The 11,273-nt window shown below is 31.5% G+C and overlaps 1 pseudogene; it reads right to left on the reverse strand.

Moving 5' to 3' along the window:
• Positions 1–2,487: 2,487 nt before the first annotated feature.
• On the reverse strand, positions 2,488–11,273 carry LOC149540995 (U4/U6 small nuclear ribonucleoprotein Prp31 homolog; annotated as a pseudogene).

Consider the following 11,273-nt stretch of genomic DNA (forward strand, 5'->3'; position numbering starts at 1 on the left):
TAACAATCATGTGAATGGAATAGTTAGCTCAACCAAATGATTAACCATTGGATTCATGAAGCTTGTTAAGCATGTATAAGTTAGCATAACATGAATAAGAATAGTAAATGTAAGTAGATTAATGTGTACAAATTTTTGGACAATAGAGAAAATTGGACTATATTTTTTTCCTAACAATCAAATAAAATGTAACTTCATACATTATATACCAATAATGTTAATTCAATTGGAATTTAACAACATTATAACTACACTCATAATGTTGACTATCCAGGTGAGCTATTGAGCCATAAACTTGACTTCAATATTATCACACAAATATGCTTAATACATTTTATTTGATCTTGATAACAAGTGGTAAGGCTTGCTAGGTTCTATGTAAATTATTCACTTTAATAGTATTATCATATAAAAGAGGTAAAGGTTTGAAAGGAGGAGTTGGAACATTTTGGAATATGAATGAATCAATAAAATGAGCATCTTTTTGGAAGATAGTTGATGAACCTAAAATGGTAGATTCCTCTCATTCTTCTTCTTCATCAGTAGATGCGACATCAAAATTTCTAAATCACAACTTCAATGTGAAAATGCTCCAAGACCAAGATATCCTTTTTGTGTCACCACCAATTCTGCCACCTCCTCCTCATCATCAATTCCAATCATTGATAAAATTGGTAAGTGAAATAGTTTAGATTTATTATTATAGGAAAACCTAGAATACGGATTGCTTAACTTTAGTAAGAAGAATTAAATTGCTACTACCTCTTTTTGAGGAATCAAAAGATATGCACCATGGAATATGATCTCTACCTTCATATTCTCTTCCCTACAATAATTCCTTGGAAGAGGCCCATAAATTTGCTAAAGCTTCACTTTAACTCTTTCCCGATGGTAGAAAACTCTATCTAGTCTTCGAGAGTGAGGTAATCACAAGAAGGTTTCAGCAATTAACTGAGTGGTGCAGTAGCACCTAGGATAGGTGGTTAACAAGAAAATAAGAATCTTGGAAAGACTTATAATTAATGAAGTCACTAGTTGGGTGTCCTTATGCATGTAAAGAAACAATGTAATGCATTATAGGCAACTTGATGTCAAAATGTTGCATTGGCAAAATGTTGTCAATTAGGTCCAAAAGTGCTAAAAGTTGTCTTAGAGGGCTAGTTAAGTGTACAAGGGTGGGTAGGAATGGAAATGACCTAAAAATGGTCTAAATAACTTCCATGGTTTACTTGGAGCCATGATGTTTAGCCTCATGAAGTCTAATGTGCAAAAATGAAAAAATTATCAATTTTGCATAAAATGCACATTGACAATTTTGCAATCTTGCAATTTTCTTGTCCATGAAGTTGTAAAAGTGGTTAGAAGTCACAAGGAGGTTACCAATGAGAAGGATTTGGTTTAGTTATTTGGATAATGAGTTGTTAAATCCCTTCAAGTCAACGTTGTAGAGGGTGCAAGTTTTTGGGAGTACAAATGCAAATGAATTCATGAAAATGCTAACATTTTTGAGCAAATGGAATGGATTTGATAGAAAAGTGATACATCTAGTGTTTTGGTGTTTAGAATTAATTTATGCATATTTATTACTTTCTTTTTTCTTTTTTTTGAAGGTCCTATCAATCTATTTTTTATTACAATAAATGTTTTTGTAATCTACCTATTTGTTGGCTAGTATTGGGGTAGATGTTACAAAATGGTGTCTACCAACATTTCCCATGGTTGGAATTCTCTAAAACCTTGAGAAATTCTAGTAGACACATTTTAATTTGTATTATAGGAAGTATGGACTGATAGAAAGGAAATTGGGTTGTTCTCGGCTTAATTTCCTTCCTATCACTCATCAAGTTTCATATGTTCAAAATGTTTTGGTGTATTTTTCTTTATCCTGAGTGAAATTTTTACTCCTTTGTGTGGATTTATTGCCAACATTTTTTTCAAACATGAAGATTCTAGGCTCATTGAAGGGCATCCTTAGAAAGATGAAAATTGATTAAGGAAATTGATGTCTTCTCTTATTAGATACCTAAAACCTTTAGACTCAATATTGATTAAGAAAATCTTGGTCCCCACTCACTAGATGTGAGGTTTCATGTTTCTCTCTATGTGTTAAAAATTTGATTAATGGTCATGAGGGAGGGCATTAAAGTTGGTAAATTATGTGGATGAGTGATAGGAAGGAAATTAAGCAGAAAAAGGAATGTAAGAATCATTGACGACTTTATTTGATGTTAGACCTTGTTGCTATAGGTGTACTGAGATAGAAAGAATTCGTTAACTCTATTCTTTATTGGAGATATTCCTTGCCTTTCTTCTTGCTTGGGCACAATGCCTATCTTCTACAAACCATCGACAGTTGTTAAATTTCTTGGACACAACCTTTATCCCTAGAATTAGTGTGTGGAAATTCATTAGGTGTAAGGATCCTTTGCCTAAGGCATTGGTTATGCTAAAGATTCAAATTGAGGAAGATATTAATCATAGATCTATTCATTCAAAGAGACCTCTAGCAGTACCCATTAGTTTTGTTGCAACTACACTGCCCATGATGAAAAATAGATTGAAGGCAATGTAGCCCATCCTACTCTCCACAAAATCCAAAACTTTTTATTTTTCTACATCAAGTGCAAGAGATTTGTCACAAGCATCCAATTTTTTCTGAAGGTTTTCCTCTAATAAAGGCTTCCCACTAGTAGTAGATGTCATGATAGAAACAACCAATGTAATGGAAGAAGGTAAAGGACCTTCATGATCAACCTAGGTTAGGTCAACACCATTTCCAATTTTCTTTACAACTCAAGTGCAATCAATTGGGTGGTGTATAAGAGGTTCTAACTCAAGAAAATTCAGACTATAATGGTCCCAAATGAAGTTATGAATGATAACAATTTCATTCTCAATATCAACTAATAAAGCATTACAATCAACAATCAACTAATACTCCAGTTCATCTTTCAACACTATCCCACTACTCAAAATATCATATCCCTTTTTCAAAGCTTCTTCAATTTTCTAAAATTTAATACACATCAATTAAAGTTTTGTGTGAATAGATATCCACAAATCAAAGTTTAAAAAAATTTATTTCCACAAGGCATTAGCTAGAATTTAAGTGCAAATGGACAACCTAAGAGATGAAGAGTAGTGGACAGAGTAATATTTTGTTGTTTAAACCATTGGATATGGAAGCAACTCCTAGCACCCCTGCAAAAAAGAATATCATAAAATCCTCCACTAGTTGCACCATCACCTACTCTTATTACTCTTTCAGGAATAATAGTTCAACCTACAGTAATAGATGATGTTCCATCTACACAAGTACAAGCTACAACAACAATAACTACAAGATCAGCAAGAACCTCTCCATGTATTGTACAATAAACACTAACATAGGTTAAAGAAAAAAAGGAGGAAGAAACTCATAAGAAAAAAAAAAAAAGTACTCTTGTTACCCTTTTAGCGACAATAGTTCAACCTATAGTAATAGATTTTGTTCCAACTACACAAGTACAAACTACACTGGCAATGACTACAAGAAGATTAGAAAGAACCTCTCCATCTGTTGTACAAGCAATACCAACATAGGTTAAAGAAGAAAAGGAGTAAGAAACTCGTTAGAAAGAAAAAAGAGTAAAAGAAATGACAACCGCCCTGGACCCAAGAAGAAACTAAAGACAGAAATAGTATACATGGGAACAAAGAAATTAGACAAGCCTAAGGTTAAAGCAAAAAAACAAGAATGAGAGGAAAAATTTCCTTGCGGCCTATAGATCAGTCTAAAGTAAATCAACCAAAGCCAAGCAATGACAAGAAGAAAAATAATTAGAAGCCCAAGATTAGGAAAATGAAAGAAATGATCACAACAAATGGAAATTTGGAGAAATTGAAAAAATTCTACGATAATTGCGATCCTAATTAGAAAATGAATTTGCAAATTCTAGTTATCAAATAAATGATAAAGTTTAGAAGGCCATTGATCAATCTACATAGCACATTGCCTGAAGAGATGTATGAAAAGCTAAATCAATCAAGGTTTTGTGCTAAACAAGAAGAACTGGACATGAGGGAAAAAATAATGTGTAAGTGTCATGTCATTGAGAGTGAAGAGAAATTAGAAAGGATAAAGAAAAATTTACACCGCTTTTGAGAGAGAAGACATGAGTTATAAGGATAATGGAAGGCTTGTATGATGAATTACAATTTGAAACATAACAAGTAGTTTATCAAGTGTTAAGTGAACTTGATATATTGGATACCACCCCTACATCTGCAATATATCAAATAAATTTTATATGCATCATTGCATAATAGAAAATGATTTTTTTCAGTGAACGAAATGAAGGTTGGGTTAGTAATTTTGTAGAATCTACACATATCATAGACAAATTTAAGCATGCAAGAAAGAACAAGATTTTGAAAAATTGTTCCCTTATAGTTTATGTACAAACATAAAATAGTATTCATATTGTTAACCATTCAAATATGTATCTACTATAGTCTACTCTTGGATGGCCAAAAGCTTTATTTGATTCTTTTTTGAGAAAGGAATATACGAAAAATAAGACAAACATGTTTTTAAAAATCTATAAGAAAATATAATAGGAAGCATCTAAATCAAAAGAAAGGTAATTATATTCTATATGTGTAAAAATGTACAAAACTATGTTTATTTTCTTTTCATATATTCTATATTTGTTCTGCACATACTTGCATGATATCAATATAGTGTTGCATCTTCTATAGCTTTACAACATTGTCCAAATCATGATTGTGAAGAGTTTCATTGTCTTCCATCTCATCATCAACATCTTCTGCCTCCTCCCCTGCATCATCATTCTCATGGTCCTACCAATACACAACTTAACTAAGAGCATTTGAAACTTCATATCAAGCACTAATATTATTTCAAGCTAACATAGAAAAAATGAAAATCAATAATTACCATTTGTTGATGTCCAAAAAATAAGAAGGCATTTATTATTTACTAGTCTATCTAAAACAAAATGACATATCATTGTCGGACATGTCGTCGAGGTCAGCCAAATGAATCTACAAGAGTGGCCTACAAGATGAACAATCCGAACTTAGGTAACATTCTAGTTAATATAATATAGTTTACATGAAAGCAAAAATAAAATACATAACAAGCCATACAAGGAGTAGTAACATAATTCAGATATTAGCATCATCATCATTGGGGAACTAAAGATTAAAAGAAATCTTGTAAAATGCAATAAGAAAAAATAACAAACATTTTTTAGTTGGAAGCAATTTTCATAGTTCATATATTATCAAAAATGTATACCTTCTATATGCAATAAGTCAACTTTCAACTTGAAACTTTACAAATTATCATGTTTCACTATAAAAAACTGTATTAAAAAGGCCAAGATTAAGAACAAGATTTTTTTTAAAATGGGACTAATGTACTATATATACATGACATCTTCAAAGATATCAACAAGTTTCTTACTTTTCAAGCTAGTTCACAAAACTAGCTTCATCAATACCTGATCTAATTTTATCCTAGGATTGTGCACCCTTAAATAGGAAATGTCAAGACTCAAAATGGACAAAAGTAACATTCTAAATAAATATTTTTTATCCAAAAAAAAAAAAAACAAACTATACAAAAGCAACTGTTGAATCTAGACAACCATGAATAGAAACTTCCAAGAATAGAACTCATGTTCTTGTTTACTGCAAGCACTACTAAAGTGTACCTGAGTTTCACATATGCACCCTATTAGAGGTGTTTTAATCTAAAACTATCTTATTAAGGACTCCATATTCAACAATTTCAATCTCTCTCTCTCTCTCTCTCTCTCTCTCTCTCTCTCTCTCTCTCTCTCTCTCTCTCTCTCTCTCTCTCTCTCTCTCTCTCTCTCTCTATACATTAAAAACTTCCCCTTAGCTTTACTAGAACACATACAACTTGCTGATGTGTCTGAATGTAATCTAGAGCAATTGATCCCCTCTTAAGTCTGTATCTGAGCAAGTGTTGTTTGATGTCACTATGGTTGGAGCAATCATAAAGTACCATATTCATAGAAAGTTTCATGGAATAGTAAATAACTATGAGCTTTGTAATCAACTTGCAAAGCCATATGACTTCACAACTACGAACATTGTTGCCATGTACTCTGCCTATACTAAACTCCATGTCATTAAAGATTGCTTCTTTTTTATCTGAGATATGACTTCAAAACCCAACTAAAGAAATATCCTAAAGTCCTCTTCCTACCACCTATATCTCCTGTCAAGTCAAAAACCACAATTCCATGTAGCATCAATTCATCATTCTCTAAATATCTCATACCAAAATGTATTTTTCCCTTCAATTACAGTAACCCATTGTATCTACCTTAACCATTAATAATCCATTTTATCTACCTAAATATCTCATAACAAAATGTATATCTAGTTGACTATTAAATGGATGCATGAGGACCGAATCAACTACCACTATAACCAGACAATCTTCCAAATCTGAATCCAACTCAACATACAACTTCAGATATAGTTTTTTAGATTGTTGCCTATAGAGTTCAACTAATTTTTTATTAAATGTGGACACAGTGGATACCACTCCTTTATCAAATATGGTGATGCTAATAATGGATGAAAATGAGGAAATCACTAAACTCATGGTTCAATTCTCTGTAGTGTGGTATATAAGATCCCTAACTCTTGGTTGTTTATATTGTTTCAACTTTCTCATTCTCACTATCATTGTGTGGTAATAAAAGCCTCTGCCTCTCCTACAACAATACTGTCCTTTTGACATTTTGTAATGGGTGAGGAGACCTATCAACTACTAACCCCTCTTTTCATTATCAAAGGAAGGAAAAGATGTTTACTTGATGGGCCAGATTTAGAATCAAGGAAAAGATAATTATAAAACAAATCTGAAAAATGTGAAGTAGAAGGGAAACTAATGATTTCAAATGTTGGGCAAGAACTATTGGGAAGATTAGGTTTTAGTTAATGCGAAGTTGCATTCCATAAGTTAGAAATGCAACAATAAATGACCTTATAAAACCATTTATATTCTTTGTATCAAGGCATCAAGTTCTAAATAATATATCTCAATCTACTATAGTATTTTATTTTATTTTTTTGGTGTTAGAGCCAAGTATACATGATGTGGCAATAATGAGGTTTTAAAGGAGGTTTTTCACTAGTAGGAAATGACACTCTATGAGTGTTGTGTTCCATGGGCACCTTCACAATATGCTAAAAAAATTCTTTCAGAATGCCAAAATCATGATGTGATAGCATGATTGTGTTTCTTTAGAATGAAATCTCAAGTGAAAAAGTGATCATTGTTTGTATACTTTGATCAATGATCTTTGTAGAGTTAAGCAAAGATGTGTGAATGCATTCAAATTTTTGGCTGCATTTTACGGAAAGAGAAATGTGAACCAATTGGGAGCCTAATTAATAAATTGTTGGAGATATGTTTATAGGCATACAAAATAATTTTTGATTCATGTGCAATTTCTAGTTAGAAAAAAGTTGAATTCAAAACTTTGTGACAAGTTCCATTTTCTAGTTATTTATGATTTCTACTTAGAAAGAAGTTGAATTCAAAAAAATTGAACTCATTGATTTCTAGTTATTAATGGTGTTATTTTCTATTTTTTGAATGACCATCTTTACAGCTCTTATCACAATGAATGTATTTTCAATTTGCCACTATTTTATAGTGTTAAGATTTAATATTTTACCCTTATCTAGAAGAAATAACATACTGTATTCATCGATCGAAGCATCATAGTCATAGCTTGTAGTCATAAAGGGGCCTCCTACTGTATGACCAAAGTTGGTTCCTCCATGATATTGCAAATTGTGCAACTCAAGCATTAATTATACATATGATGTTCATGAAAGAGTTATAAATTGTTAATGTTGTATGCTCCAATAGGTATCTAACATTATTCACATAATACAATTTTTAATCATTTTTGACAAAAAATGACTTTCTTCCACAAAGTTTTTTTTATAGCCACAAATTCCTCTAATGTGCACAACCAATTGATACCATATAATAATTTTGCATTGTACCACCCTTTTGAAAAAAGCATGCAATGCTTAATTCTGCGTCCTCCATAGGCCTATATGGTGCTACACACCCAAATGCTTGAATCCTATAAATTAAATCCCTAATATATGTTTAAAAAGTGTTCTACCTAATATATTTTAAAGATGTAATATTCCTATATATGGAGCATAAATAGAAATGAACAACTTATACACTGATTATCTAAAGTAACATGTTTTGGGTTTGAAAATCTATCTATAAATACCAACCAGTCCAGTTTTCTGTCCAAATTTTTGGCATTTTGCTAGAATTGGGAGTAAATCCATCACAATAAAAACCATTGCAAGTATTTATCTGCAATAAAAATATACCAACCTATTATTTTTATAACCAAATATAAATTTTTATATCTTACAATTAAAGTTTCAAATTAATTAGATTTGATTTGTGTGGTTCAACATGAAATTTCTTAGGTGGTTGGCTTCATGAAGAAGGTTTAATCATTGATAATAATTGCAGATAAAATGGACTAATATCATAAATAATTAGCAACTTTCATACTCGTTATAATTGGCCACTATTGAAGCTAATCTACTCTTGCATTAAAGTTGTTCTCTAATGAAATAAAACCTTTATCTAAAGGCCCCTAACATTATAATTTTACATAAATGAAATGCTAAAAGTGGAAATGAATTTAAAGAAGTGAAAAAAAACTCACAACTAGATCAAGATCATCTTCTTGTTTGCACATTACCCAAGGGACACCTTTATTTTGTCCAATAGCCATAGATGTTGCCCATTTGACCTATACCATAAAGTATCATCCCATCATTCTAGACCTATCTATCATGGACAAGAATAAGATTATATTTGGAGCCTATGGAGTCATCCCTCTTTTTGTTGATCTACTATGTGATTGAATACAATCTCATGTTAATGACAACCATTTTCTTGAGACTGTTGAATCCATACCATCATCCAATCAAGATTGTTTACAATATACAAATGTAGTGCATCTCACTCACCACAAACTATAAAGAAAATAAGTAGACCAATTAGAAACAACTTATATTGATGATGGATAAGAATTAATTAACTAAAATAACATCTTATAATTACCTCTCACTTTTCTCACTCTACCTTTCCCCATTAAGTATTCCCTTTTGAATCTATTAATGGAGTTGAGATCCCAAATGCAATCTACATGGATCTTTCATGCAAACTTGGGGAGATATTCACTAATGTACACCATGGTTTGGTATACTATATATCCCTATACCATATAATCCTCAAGATATTTTGAAAGAAAAAATTGTTCTAATTAATGTGTATATCTACAAAATAATTGGACAGATGTTTTACTTAATGTTTATATCTTCACATATGGTTTTGAAAGAAAAAATTGGTCACCTTGCTCAAATTCACCCATATTATAATCAACGAAAAATTATCTTCTTACAATGGTATTTGTTATATCTTCCTTTGTGTCACTACATTCTTGATTCTTCTTGAATATTTTTTATTTCATTGGTTTTTGAACTTAATCATTAAAACACTTAATTCTTGGTTTTTGAGTGTTTTGGTGTTCAATAATGGAAAATCTATTTGTTTCACCTTAGACTTGAATTTCCTACCATTTCTAAAGGTTTGGAATCAATTGGTGTCCATTAGGATGAAAAATACAAAAAGTTATCATATTTGACAAGAAATTGCAAATATCCAAAAATACAATTTTGGAAAAGTTGTCAAAAATGTCTTTTTTGCCTCTCAACATTCATAACCATAAAAATTTGGTTTGAACTAACTAGATGAAGGTATTTAAGACTTGTTGTGTCCATTTCATAACTGATCATCAAGTTGTACAGAAGAATCAACATTTTATGAAGGGAAAAACATGTTTTCTACAACAAATTTGTTTTGTATGGCTCTATATAGATTGGTATGGAATGATGATGCACATGTGAAGTTGGATGCCTATGTTACCATTCATTTTAATTGATTTGGTTGAATTTAATTGAATTTTTATATTGCTAGAGAAATCTTATGTGGTCATAATGTCTGATAGGCAATTGGTAAAACATACCTGGTGCAATGTAGCCCACTAATAGAAAAATTATTAAGAAATATAAAATTACCCCAAAATACAATACAATGTGATGGCAGTGCCAATTGATGCACCCAAGATGATGTTTTTTCTAAAAGCATCATGATTTTTCACTGAGCTTGTGCATTTTGGTAGATTCAACCAACTCATTGCTACATACAATCTTGGATTCACCAAAAATGGTGTTGCACTAAGGCTTTTAAAAGCTCCTTGATTTTTGATGGATCCATTCAAGTTGTTGTATGAAAAATTTAAATGTTAGAGCATGGAATGATTTTCTATAGAAAGTGGCACTAGTCTAGACAACTTATTGAAAGATATTTCAATGTTTCCAATGCTCTTATGATGCCCTAAAGATCTTGGAACCATTCCCTCCAATTCATTTTTGGAAAGGTTCAAATTTTGAAAAACCCCAAAAAACTACCAATAGGATAGGCCTTGATAGCTTATCGGTAGAGATATCAATGGTTTTAACTTGTTGCATTCCTCCCAGTAGAGGCAATCTTCTTGTCAATATATTGTGTGAAAAATTGAGGGAAATGCCAATGAATGGATGCTTTCAATATCCAAAAAGATATTTTCTATGAGGTTGTTGTATGATAGGTCAATCATTTCTAGGAGGAAACTGTTGACATTACAGTCATGTTTGTTATTAGTGACATACACTTATTCAGATTGTAAGTATCTAACGAGCACATTGTATAGTTAACAGTGTTAACCAAGCATTTTAGTATCTACCAAGTTCTATAGTTGCTATCAAGTCTAAGGGACAGTATTCACTTTGCACCAAGAAATTACTAGCAACTTGTTGATTAGTAGTATAAACTGGGCATCTCAGTGTATTATGAGTTTATTATTGTAAACCAAGTTATGCAGTGCTTACCAAATTCATAGTTGATATGATGTGAGTCTAGTATTAACCAATCCACTTGGTGTTAATTGAGTGGCTTAGTTTATACCAAGCTTGTAGTGATAGCATTGACTAAGCTATGTAGTGTGAATCGAGTGATTCAATTTATATTCTAAGTTTCACATTATTTGTCGAGTCACCAATGTAGACTAAGTTCAAGACTACTTGGAAGTGATCAGTATGGACTAAACTTCTACATCTACTAAGTGCATGATGAG

The sequence above is a fragment of the Cupressus sempervirens genome, chromosome 9 (assembly GCF_028749045.1).
Source record: "Cupressus sempervirens isolate cs-2001-9-10 chromosome 9, ASM2874904v1, whole genome shotgun sequence".
In the NCBI taxonomy this organism is placed as follows: domain Eukaryota; kingdom Viridiplantae; phylum Streptophyta; class Pinopsida; order Cupressales; family Cupressaceae; genus Cupressus; species Cupressus sempervirens.